Here is a 12,817-nt window from a genome sequence, read left to right as displayed (position 1 = left end):
CGACGTTACCACTACGCCAACGGGGAGGCCCGGCCAATAATGTTATATAAATATACTGGAAAACAATTTCTTCTGAAGAAATACTTGAATTAGGCTCATGTACAAAGTACTTGCGGAGTTTTTTTCGTGTATTTTCTTACTTAACATGTTACGATCGTTCCATATTCTATATTTCGTCACTCTGTCATGCTATAGTGACATATTGTATGATATATGTATAAGTTCTGATGCAGCATTCATTTGTATGCGTGTATGTGGGTGAAACATCTGCTATATTAATCGTCGTAACAGATTTAAAACAAACATGTAAGCATATTTGTATCCTTGCTGTAAATACATCCACACACGTCATACATAACGTTTTCGGTTATAGCTGCTTTTCAGAGTGCAGCATGGGGGCGGGTGTATGGAAATCGGTGAGACTAGTAATTCAATACCATCGTCCTTGACCAACAGCCTAATGTATTCAGAGGTCAATAACAATTATTACTAGGTCAAACCCGCCCGATGTAGGTATTGTTCGACCATGCAAATACTTGACTTGCACCAAAATTAGTCACCCCCTTTCACTTCCTCGTATGTCCTCTCACTGATTAAAGCAAGATTGCTTCTCTCTCTTTGATTAACCTATCAGAAGCATCCGTTCAACCTACTTCTACTTTCCTTGCGAAATTTCCGAACTTTTCCACAAGGAAACACCAGACGCCTCTTAAGTAAAGAATGGCTTACCAGACATGGCTTTCTGGTGGCTATAAACGTTTCATGTTTGGTTCTCTCGGCTCAGCCCCATATGTCCTTACTACAAATACTCGCTATTGCCTTCACATAATAATCTCTCTCTCTTGCTATAATGTGTGCGTGTTGAACACACACACATTATAGAGGGAGCGAGAGACAGAGAAACATTATTATGTGAAGACAATTGCATTTTCAAGTCCTTCACAGCAGTTTTAAACGCATCTAATGTACCCTGCAAGTAAATCAGATGTTCTGAGTTCATTATAATTTTATTTTAGTCGATCTAGTAGTATTGCTTCATGTAATAATAATAATAACGTTTTTTAAGTAATGAGCTCAGCATAAAACCTAACACAGCACTAAGTCAAATAAAAAGTGCAAAATTGCACGTATAAAATATGTAAGTTGTAGAATATTATGGTGAGAGCAACATATTTACATTTCTAGTCACAGTTTTCAGCAGGATCCTCTATTATATCTCTAATAGTAATAATTGATTATTGTGCAGATACACCACAACGTCAAATCTCTGCAATTAATTCAACACCACCTTACCGTAACAATGGCATTGTGTCTAATGCCATGTTTGGAAAACTTGTAAACAATAGCTCTAATGAAATAATAACAACAATAATAATGATAATATGATAATAGCCTGTCTCTCCCGAAATATATTTCTTGAAATGTGTCTTCAATTATATTTTTTGTGTTCACGTGTGGCATATATTAATGCTAACCCTTATTGGATTTCTTGCTTGAATGTGTGTTTATGCGACAACATTTTTCTATATATTCCTTCCAAACTTCCCAGGAAGAGAGCTTTCATAACATTTCTTTAACATTATAAAAATCAACATTCCCAACACACAAACTATACATACTGAAAAGGCATGTGTTATGCTCGACAACTGCATTGCGCCTATTGATCGAAAAGAGCGTGTTTTTATTTCATATATATATATATATCTTGTGTTCCTCTGAGTTTTTCCTTCTCCTCTTCATTACTGATGAAACATTTCTCTATCTTCTTTCCATACACATCCCTTTCAATTTGCCGATGGAGAGAGAGGTCGCAGTCCACTGTCCATTAGGCTAATAGCTTTCTCGGGCCCGTTACTTATCGTTTGGGATAACAGCGACCTCCTAATCATGGACGATTTTCTAATTCATGCCGACACAAATTCCTGGCAAGTCCGAGAAGAAAATTAATATAACGAGTAGGAGCGTAATCAAGAAGTACTCATATTATAACTATGGGAACAAAACCTATGTGCAGGGGTGGGAAGTGGTCAAAGGTTCAGAATTAATAATTGAACTCAACAAAATAGATTACTGACTAAAGCCCGCTTTAGACGAAAGCATTATATTAGCATTTTGCTTAACATTTATGACATGACCAAAATGCTATCGTGTAAAGCTAAAAATCTTATGGCATTTCAAATGGCATGGCATATTTCATGGCATTTGTCAAGGATAGGATCCGTCCTATTTCCGTAGCATTTTTTGTAGCATAACCAATCAGAAGCGACCTCTAGGTCAGGAGTGCGAGTTGTAATGGCGGCCGCGTGAGATGTAAACAATGTATCACATCACATTTTTAAAAGCCGATAACTATTCAACCAAGAGGAATAACGTTTCGTATAAAAAGTTATTAGGTACAAAACAATGGCGCTGCTTAAATACATACGTTACAACGTTTGCTGTACACGTATAGAAAAATATTTTAGTTGTTTCAAATGTAAACACCGTGCACTCATCATGTAGATGGTGTAACTCGACGTGCCTTTCATGCTGTATATGTTATACATTGTAATCGCAAAAGCTAGCCGAAAAGTTACAAGATTAATGCTTGCGTGTAAACTACTATTTGCTATAAAATTTTTGGAAGCCTTAACATAGTATTTATGCTAAAGAAAATGCGTTCGTCTAAAGCCGGCCTAACTTATTTACAGCATAAATTTACATTTTAAAAAAATGTGATTTCATAAAATATATTATCTAACCCGTACGGACCACATTCTGATTGAACACAAAACTAACGTTTTATGAAGATTAAAACAGTTTTTTATTATTGCACTAAAACATTTAAGGTAAAAATTTAATTACTGTTTAGTAAGAATTATTTTCACTTTTGTTCGTGAAAAAAGACACAAGTTATTAAAAACTCTTTTGTTTCTCAATAGCAGGTTTGTTCAAATTCGAAGAAGCCATAAATTCTAATGGATTCTATTGGGTTCCTTAACAGGAGCGGAACCTCTTCTTTCTTTTTTTCAATACCAATCTTAGACTGTATTTAAATTGATCCGGAAGAAAAGGTTTCGAGACCATGCTTACTTAAATTAATAAGAAAAATATTATTTACAGTTCAGAACCCACTTAAACTTGTTGATTTTCTCTCCCGGATCGGAATTGAATTTATTTTACAATTCTTTGACTTTTACCAACCCTACTCATTAGTATTCTGCATTATTTCTGTGCGCATTTTTCTTCTTCGCTTTTTCCTTTACCTCCTTCACTTCTTTTCAGCACGAAGTGTGCCATGTTGACTCCCACAATGTTAAACGTGAATATCTAGTCACAGATGAAGACTCCGAGAAGGTGTTCAAAGGCCAGGGTCGACGTCAGTGTGTTCTTGCGTGTTTGATCAAAATAATGTCATTTCCTGAATGAGTTTGTGATTTTCCCTGAGAGAAGTCATCATGTATCCGCCAAAACAAATTACAAATTGTAGTCACGAAAACAAGAAAAAAACTACTGACTCTACTGACCAACTTTTAAAGAGTGACAAATTACAGACCAAGATGAAAAATGACTTTTATTGATTTTACTGACCACTTTGCATCTCTGCATGCACTAGCACGAGCCGCGAAAGGGCGGGAGGGGGAGTGAATCATCTGCAAATTGATATTATTCATTTCAAATTAGAGAAAGTAAAAACATTATCATTTTTGTAGATAATAACATATATAATGTTCTGTTAGGATTACTACAGAATAACCGAAGATAAAATTCGTTATATCAGGAAAATTTAGTGTAAAAAAATGCAGGAACCTTCAGAACTTCATGCTTTCATATTCAATCAGAATAAATGATTCCATGAGTTTTCAAAAGTCCAAAAGTTATATTTTATGTGAGAGGTTATGTAAATTTATGGCTAGACCTAAACTTTATGACTGAAATTTTCCTATAATCTTGAAAGTTTTTTCTTGAACGGGATGTGTAAAAATTAACAACAGAATAGAATAATTATGCATGCAAGTATATTTACTCTATGAAATGCAAAGTCAGTCTCTGTGCAGGAGTGGGTACCACAGCGCGCTACGACGACAGGTGTCCTGGGTTCTACTCCCGGTCTGGGCATGGGTGTTCTTTGTGAGTGTCCCTTTATCAATTTCATCATCATCCTTCATCCTCATCTTCGGAATTAGCCAAAAAGTGATTGAAAGGGAAAGCTCAATAAATCAAATCAATCAATTAATCAATCAAATGCAAATAAATCATGAAACAAAAGCTCGTCTGGTGAATATAGTAGAAAAGAGATAGACAGGGAAAGAGAAAGGAAAAGAAAGAATGAAAGAGATAGAAGGAGAGATAAGAGAGATAAAACGACACAGAAAAAAGTGAGAAAGAGAAGGAGAAGAGAGAGAAAGAGATATGGAAAAGAGAGAGGGAGCAGGAGAGAGAACAAGAGAGGAGACAGGGAGAAAGAGAGAAGGAGAGAGGTGCTTTCGATGACCCAGGAGGAGCCCTATAGACTGAACAGCGATTGAGGAATTGATCTGCCGTGTCCCCAAGGCAAGCTTAACAGCATCCCACTTCAGGAGCACTGGACGCCTGGAGCAGAGTGAAAGAGAGGGGAGAGGATGTCGAACAAAGGTCGGAGAGAGAAGGCTCCGAGATGCGTCAAGTGGTACTTCCGTTCCTTCGTCCCATTCGGTCCCCCATTTTCTTCTTTTCTGTTCTCATGCTAACGTTTCTTCTTTCTTTCACTTTTTTTCGAAAGGAAAAAGTTGGAAGGTTGGAGCGGGGATTTCAGTCGTAAAAGGTTTTCTTATTAGATTTGACGGGCAACTTTTTTTAAAGGATTCTTGCATGTCTTGCCGTTTCCTCCATTGCTTCTTCGAAGTTCATTGACGTCAAATAGCGCCTCCATCTTCATTCACCTTGTCCATTTGAATAACGGGCTTTGAAGCTCAAACGCAGAACAGAGAACGGTTATGTCGATTTCGCTCGTAAGGAAACTAACCAGCCATGCTGAATAGAAGAAGTGTCTATACTTCTCAAATATATAAGGAACTGTCACAACTAGAAGCATAAGTTCTTGTGGCCAGAAAGTTCACCAAATATTAGCCTTGCACTAATATAATAAATGCAAATTCTTTAACCGGACAGAAAGTATGAGCATTTTGCCAGTCACTCAAAATTGCATAAAAACTAGTTTAATCATTATATTAAATACTATAAAGTTGCTTCAAGAATTACAGTTGCAAGTAAAAGTATAAGCTTAGAAAATTATATTCTATGCCTGGTAATTTATACAACAACGGAAGGGAAACGTTTTTTTTAAACTAAAATCTCAATATTTTATCATGTACAGAGATAATGGTTAAAATTACGGTTTCGTGAACAATAAAAGGGCAATTCTCCGAAAAGTGAAACCAAGATATCAAATAACGAAGCTGTAATTTTAATTTATTTTTCATGGTATTTAGCTAGAATACAATCCAAACCATCATGAAAAGCAATAGGTAAATAATTTGAAGGCCATTTTACAAGTGAAAAACACTGAAACTTTACCTCAGGTACGGATACATTTTATACATATATATAATTAACATATTTGAATTATTTTTATTTATCAAATAATTGGTTACTTAGCTCTATATTGAATATGGAAATAAAGGAATTAGTATTTTTATATACTGCAAAACTGGCATTTTTAAAGTACTTCGCGGCCTTGTCCCATGCATCACGCAAAATATTATTTTTTTCGCGTGGAGAAAGAATTTATTGTAGAAAAACATTTCCAAACTAAAATACACTTTCAATACACAGCATAAATTACTGGAAATGTAATTATTGCAATTTAATTCAAACCACTGGTACACCAGTGCAAATAGTTTTCGTTTCCCGTGCATCACACTTCAAAGCATAACATCTTGAAACTTGAACTGTCCTGTGGAAATAACTATGAGATGCCTTTTCTTTCTGGTTGGATACAATAACTTATTAGTCTTCAAAGGCCACTTCCAGTGGTTGGTTTGATTTAATTTGATTCCGCGGTGGCTCAGTCGGTAACGCGTCTGACTACCATGCTAAAGGTCCCGGCTTCGATCCCCGACCGGTTCAAATCCGGGAACTTTTCTAACGATGTAAGCGGCCCCGGCGCCCACCCAAGGTGGAATAACATGGGTACCTGGGGGAGACCCTGGGGGGTAAAGGCGGTCAGGGGCGTGATGCTGATCACATCACACCCACTCATGACCGGATCAAGGAAGTGTGGGGCGTTACCCTCACACCCCCTATACGCATTCATGGCGTGGTGCTATGCACAGGGGAGCACTTTATCTTTTTACTTTTTTTTTTTGTTTATTTCACTTCGTTTTTCTGACACTTTGGAATAATTTCGAAGATGGGGATGAGTGATGATATGATGAGATTGATGACTGGACACTCACAAATACCCATGCCCAAGATGGGATTCGAACCCGGGACTCCTGGCATTGTAGCACGATGTGCTAACCGGCCAAGTGCTTGGTATCACCAGCCTTAACCATAACAGATATCACAAATTTATCAGCAACCATTCACGAAACTGCACCGTGATAGTGTTAGTCGTCATATCTTACTATGTCACAGTCACCAGTGTGTAGCCTGCACTCGCATTCACATGAATTTCTAATTCATGAAATGAAGCGTTCTCAGGGGTATATAAATATCTACCTTGAACAGCTTTTATGGTATGTATAGATTTGGTGCCTGCAATTGGCTGAGCATCATCCCAACTTCTCTCTCGTGAAATGCTTCTCCGTTTATCAAAATAACTTTAGTTTTGGGCATGAGATTTCTAATTACTTCTGAAAAATCTGAAGTAGTCTGTACAATTAGTGCAGAATTAGTCTTGCTCATTACATGAGTACGAATAAGTGATTTTGCTTGTCCTCCAATTTCATTTACTACTCCCTTCCCATGTGAAGTTCCAAAATACTTCCGGAATAATGTATTTCTGTATTTGTAAAAACGTTCTTGCAAAAACAAGACCTTCTACTTTTGAATTCTGAAGATATTCGTTCATCCGACCATATAACTTCATCATTATTGGTGATGGTTTCTGATTTTGGATGAATTGCTTCATACAGAGCACCAACAAAGCAAGTAACAGTACAAAGCAAGTAACAATACAAAGCAAGTAACAGTACAAAGCAAGTAACAGTACAAAGCAAGTAACAATATTTTTTCATTAAACCTTGTATCTGAGCACACAAGGTATGTCTGACATTAACCCTGGAAAACTAAAGCAGCTGTGAACAATGTACGTACAGGATACTGAAGTTTAGTCCTACAGTGTTATCTGCAAATCTGCAATACCATTATGCAGAAACAAATAACAGATAGTAGAATATATTAATAAGGTTACTTTGGTTATAGGCTTAAAATACCAAATCTTTTGTCCTTGAGATACTTTTTAAGAAGATACTTTTAACCTTTTGAGAGAGTTTATGGGGTGACAACATAAGGGAGAGAAATGTCCCGTGCATCACATATTAAATGTCCCCTTGCGTGACACAAGAAAAAAAATATTTAAAATTTGTTTTTATAAATATAAAAATGTTGTTCATTGCATATTGTAGTACAAAGTCTCTAGCAAACTGTGTCTAAATATGATACCCTGGAACTTCCTCAAATCACAGAAATAATCAATTAAAAAACTATGTGCTTCTCACATGTTTCTCTGAGTCCCGTGCATCACACAGCTTTTTTATTTAATTTTGCATTGTTAATTTGAGAAAGAATTTTATTTCCTGGCATATGGTAAGCAACCACTGAATATGAAAGATCCGTGCAATATCAATTAACCAGCATACCAGACTCATTTAACAATGTACGAATGTCCCGTGCAGCACGTAGAGAATCGCCCAAAATTGCATTTATTAGAGGAATTATGATATCGTAGATAATATTTTAAAAACGGCCATGGCCATTGCTTATACGCTTGTTGGATGGGAATGGTCTCAGGTCGTCATATCTTCAGTCAACTTTCTACTTCTGTGGTGGATAAACCGAAAAGGTAATGAAGTTGTGGTACCAGTGAGGAAGTATTTGTTGAAAAGAAAATTAGGGTTTTTCAAATGAAACGCCGTGATTGCTGGCTTGGACTCAATAATGTTTTCATTTTTTGTTGCACGTTTTGATTTGACGCCATGGAGAAAAGACAACAATGGCGGACCGTAAGTTGTCTGTTGAATAGAAAAAGAATGTCGTCTCCTGGTTTATTGAGTCCAAGCCAGCAATCACGGTCCAACGATAGTACTGACACTAGTAACAGTGTGCATGGGCACCAGATCTAATACCTATCAATTAGGCGATATGTGAACCAGTTTAACGAGGCAGGCTATGTGTTAGGTGACCCTAAACATTACATGCAACCACCAACAGTCAAAACACGAGCTCGTGTTGCATAAGTGCGTCAAGCTGTCGTCAAGAGCGCTCCAAGAAATCTTTATGTATGGCGCTTATCAGTCGAGACTGGCATGTCGGTGACAACAGTGTGAAGTATTTTGGGATAATATTTACATATGTTCCCCTATAAATTCCAGGTGCATCAGGCATTTGACAAACGTTGCGAAACAAAAACCCTTGCTCCTCGTAAACAAATTTTCCAACTTGATTAAACAGCAACCCGATTTACTTCACAACAACATTTGGTGCAGTAACGAAGCTTATTTTCACTTGACACTTGCTACAGGAAAAATTCTTAAACAATCACCAAGGACACTAGACGAACTGGGCCTGAAGATTGAACAATGACACCTTTGAAACTCTGAATCGAATTTGTGACAACATTTGCACTCGTACACGGGAAGTGTTGAACAGACATGATGGATATTTTGAGCTTGTTAGTTAAACAAAATTTGAACTTTGTTCTTTCGACAACTGTACTTATTTTGCCTGTGGAATGAAAATGAAATTAATTATACATTTTTGTTATCGGGGCGTTTCATTTGAAAAACGCTGCACAAAGGTAAAGTTCCCTAGCGTGAATTGCACTGTGTCATGAAGTCACACAGGAGTATTGAGGAGGTGGAGGTGTTGTGATCGGCACCATGCTCATGCTCCCTTTACCTACCAGAACTGCCTCCAAGCACCCTTTAATGACGAGAGCACCAGAGCCACTTATGCAGGGACAGTAACGGGAAAATTATAAACCAAAATCTATTTATTTAACCAAAGTCTCCTGTTTTGTATGTCAGATACCCTACCAACTGTACCAAAGACGCACGAAAAAAGATAAAGGAATTGACATAATCTGATCAGAAGTAACAAAAGAAAGAGATTAACTCCTGTACGAGATACGGACATAGTTGTTGGCCAGAGAATGTGAACTATATTTGATTGTTGTTATTTAGCGTCGCTTTTCTGACACTTTTGGCTAATTGCGACGTTGAGGATGAGCGATGACATGATGAAATTGTTGAATGAACACTCACAAAGAACACCCATGCCAGATGTCCATGTCCATTGTCCATAGCACGCTGTGCTAACCACTCGCCACAGAGGTCGAATCTGAGAAGTAGAAAAAGTAGCAACAATCCGAGTGGCACCATTATCTTTCACTATCATAAGAACCGGAATAAGTAGCAGTATGTCAACTAGAGAGACATTTCATTGTTGTGCTCTGTATATAAGATACAGATACCTGCCGATTGAAAACTTATACCTATGTACAGTCACGGACACTTCTGGGTTCAAATAACCCCATTGACTTTCAATGGGACCATTACAATCCAGAATTGTCGGTGACTGTAGAAGTTGCTTATTTTTGGAACATCTCTTATCGTATTGCATGTGGGCACGCGTATACAGAGTTTACATGTCATGACTCACTTTTCCATGCACAAGGAGCTAGCGCAGTATCGCTGGATAGCATGAGGAGCAAACCTGTGGAAAACCAGTGCTGACACTAAAGAGGGGCCGTGGTGGGCAACGGCTCCCAGTATTTAAAAAAATATTTTAGGTTCAATATAATGTATAATGGTATAATTACTATTAGATACAATATTCGGTATTAAATTGGGAACTTCTGGCGAGGTTTGTACATATCCTCCTTACCTTACACACTTCCTCGTCCCTTGTTCTTTCCAAACACACAACAGAAGAGGGACAAGAAGTGGCACGCTTTCAAATGTCAACTGTGTGACGTGCTCTGGTGTCTGCAGGAAGTGGAACGGAACAAGGACGTTTAAGAATTGCAAGAACTGTAGAACTTAACTTGTGAAAAGCTGTCCTGTGTGTCTGTGTTGTTAATGCAATGTGTTATGACGTCAGGGGTCGTAGTTGAAACCCTGTAACGAGTGGATGTGTCATTCTGTTAGTCCCATCATCTACTACTTCAGAAGTCACCAAACTGGCGACTACGGGTAGCTTGCGAAGATATTTTCAATGGAACGTGAATAGTGTCTACTCAGTACAGGTACTCGTAACGATCTTGAGGGAAATTTTCCATTGGCTACTCGCTGCAGATGTTGACAGCGATCTTGAGGGAATGATTGCACTCCTACCATAGGCGGAAAACAGTCTGATCAGTTTCTCGAAAAGGAATAACAAAAATCGTCCAATACACTAGATCATTCTCAGATTCAGGTGGTACTAAACTTTGACATTAACAATCACTCACGTTTCATTAAAAATGACGCATTTTATGACACCAATCAGCAAAACTGGAGAGAAAATGAACCTTAAACCACGGCCATATCTGTCCGTCCGTGTCTGCCATTGGTTGCATCGGTAACAACCACAGCTATAAAAAGAAATTTCGGTGTACAGATACATCTACCAACTAGTAGTTCAAGTCAACACAAATTAACTCGCTCAAACGCAGAACAGAGAATGGTTATGTCGATTTCGCTCGTAAGGAAACTAACCAGCCATGCTGAATAGAAGAAGTGTCTATACTTCTCAAATATATAAGGAACTGTCTCAACTAGAAGCATAAGTTCTTGTGGCCAGAAAGTTCACCAAAAATTATCCTTGCACTAATATAATAAATGCAAATTCTTTAACCGGACAGGAAGTATGAGCATTTTGCCAGTCACTCAAAATTGCATAAAAACTAGTTTAATCATTATATTAAATACTATAAAGTTGCTTCAAGAATTCCAGTTGCAGTTACAAGTCATAGTATAAGCGTAGAAAATTCTATTCTCTGCCTGGTAATTTATACAACAACGGAACGGAACCGTTTTTTTAAACTAAAATCTGAATATTTTATCATGTACAGAGATAATGGTTAAAATTACGGTTTCGTGAACAATAAACATATTTTAAAATGAATCATTAAAAGGGCAATTCTCCGAAAAGTTAAACCAAGATATCAAATAATGAAGGTGTAATATTAATTTATTTTTCATGATATTTAGGTAGAATACAATCCAAACTGTCATGAAAACAGAAAATAGGTAGATAATTAGAAAATATTAAAAAAAAATCTAAACTTGAAGGTCATTTTACAAGTGAAAAACACTGAATCTTTACCTCAGGTACGAATACATTTTTATAGATATATATAATTAACATATTTGAATTATTTTTATTTATCAAATATAGGATTACTTAGCTCTATATTGAATATGGAAATAAAGGAATTATTATTTTTATATACTGCAAAACTGGCATTTTTAAAGTACTTCGCCGCCTTGTCCCATGCATCACGCAAAATATTATTTTTTTCTTGTGGAGAAATAATTTATTGTAGTAAAACATTTCCAAACTAAAATATACTTTCAATACACAGCATAAAGTACTGGAAATGTAATTATTTCAATTTAATTCAAACCACTGGAACACCAGTGCAAATAGTTTTCGTGTCCCGTGCATCACACTTCAAAGCATAACATCTTGAAACTTGAACTGTCCTGTGGAAATAACTATGAGATGCCTTTTTTGCCTGGTTGGATACAATAACTTATTAGTCTTCAAAGGCCACTTCCAGTGGTTGGTTTGATTTAATTTGATTTGGTTTGGTTTATTTCACTTCGTTTTTCTGCCACTTTTGGATAATTTCGAAGATGAGGATGAGTGATGATATGATTGAATTGATGACTAGACACTCACAAATACCCATGCCCAAGATCGGATTCGAACCCGGGACCCCTGGCATCGTAGCACGATGTGCTAACCACTCCGCCATGGGGGCCGGCCAAGTGCTTGGCATCACCAGCCTCACATAACATATTCATCAGCAACCTTTCACGAAACTGCACCGTGATAGTGTTCGTCGTCATATCTTACTATGTCCGAGCCACCAGTATGTAGCCTGCACTCGCATTCACATGAATTTCTAATTCATGAGATGGATCGTTCTCAGGGGTATATAAATATCTACCTTGAACAGCTTTTATGGTATGTATAGATTTGGTGCCTGCAATTGGCTGAGCATCATCCCAACTTCTCTCTCGTGAAATTCTTCTTCGTTTATCAAAATAACTTTAGTTTTGGGCATGAGATTTCTAATTACTTCTGAAAAATCTGAAGTAGTCTGTACAATTGGTGCAGAATTAGTCTTGCTCATTACATGAGTACGAATAAGTGATTTTGCTTGTCCTCTAATTCCATTTACTACTCCCTTCCTATGTGAAGTTGCAAAATACTTCCGGAATAATATCTTTCTGTATTTGTAAGAACTTTCTTGCAAAAACAAGGCCTTCTACTTTTGAATTCTGAAGATGTTCGTTCATTCGACCATATAACTTCATCAATATTGGTGATGGTCTCTGATTTTGGATGAATTGCTTCATACAGAGCACCAACAAAGCAAGTAACAGTACAAAGCAAGTAACAGTACAAAGCAAGTAACAATACA

The sequence above is a fragment of the Lepisma saccharinum genome, chromosome 3 (assembly GCF_977018435.1).
Source record: "Lepisma saccharinum chromosome 3, izLepSacc3.1, whole genome shotgun sequence".
Taxonomy (NCBI): Eukaryota; Metazoa; Arthropoda; class Insecta; order Zygentoma; family Lepismatidae; genus Lepisma; species Lepisma saccharinum.
Note: the sequence above shows the minus strand (reverse complement) of the source record.